A 1,229-nucleotide genomic window follows, 5' to 3' on the forward strand; every position below is an offset into this window, starting at 1 on the left:
TAAAAAACAGATCGAATGATCAACGCGAAGGATTAGAGCTAGACGAGGCCAGACCAGTTCAGCGGGGTCATGACGTTATTGCATAGTTATTTCTGGTATGATTCCTAGTAACACAACGATAAGTATCACGCAATATATCTGAATAAAACCATTCAGACAATTTATATTTCAATGGCCAAGGCAGGATATTTTTTAAATATCTGCGAAACATACAATGGGGAATAATTGGGGCTACATTAAGCATTCCGTGTAATGCCATTAGAGGGGCATCTTGTTTGTCTGAGATTTTCGACGTTTTCTTAAACCACGAATGTCACTTACCTACGACCAGCAACGGTAGGTTTACATTCAATCCAGGTCACGCGTAAACAGTATTTCCATGAATGAAATGAACATTCGAATTTCTCTTTGTAATGTCCGACGTGTGAATGGAATGTTGGACATTTCTCTGGAAATCGTTCCGAAAAAGACGCATTAACTGAAAAAAAAGATTCAAAATACTAGGGAAACAATTGTTATTCTTTAAATAAAAAATTTTGCAATGCAAAGAAAAATTCATAGCTTTATACCGTCAATAAGCTAGGGAAATTTATACGGGAACTCTGAAATCTCGTTGGCGATTTTCAAATTAAACTGACATGTAAATTTCTAAACTCCGTTCAAATTTCAAAAATATCGTTCACGCGTGACCTGGGTTGACTGTAAGCCTCCTCACGTGATTCACAAGTTCAGGGACCCGTTCCATTTGACCAGCAGAAATTCCGAAATCTTGAACCGGTTTTTTTTGTTGAATGGAAAGCGAAGTTATATTAGAATCCCTGCCATCGTTTCAATTCTTTATTTTCCTCCAGGAATTGCGTTTTGGCTTGTTTATAATTTTTGTCTTGTCCTCTTGCCCTTTTCTAATCCATAACATGGGTTTTGCATAAATATTAAAAAAATATGTATATAAATATATATATAAAAAATATTGGCTGACCTAACGGTGAATGAAAAATAACTCAAATTTCTAGTGCAAGGCTGATCGGCTACTGCAATGAAAAATGCCCCGCGGTGTACGAGGTAGATGGTCACGATTGTCAGGTACCGTTTTTCAACCACATTAAAAAAAAACAAACATTTTGACAGCTTAATAGTAATATCTTTACACTTCCTAAGACACTGGAATAGTTTGCACAAAAGGAAATGCAGTGAACTGGACGCAAGAAAGACACACGAAAGAAAGAGAA

Source organism: Pavona decussata, unplaced genomic scaffold (assembly GCF_977016875.1).
Source record: "Pavona decussata unplaced genomic scaffold, jaPavDecu1.1 SCAFFOLD_102, whole genome shotgun sequence".
NCBI classification, from domain to species: Eukaryota; Metazoa; Cnidaria; class Anthozoa; order Scleractinia; family Agariciidae; genus Pavona; species Pavona decussata.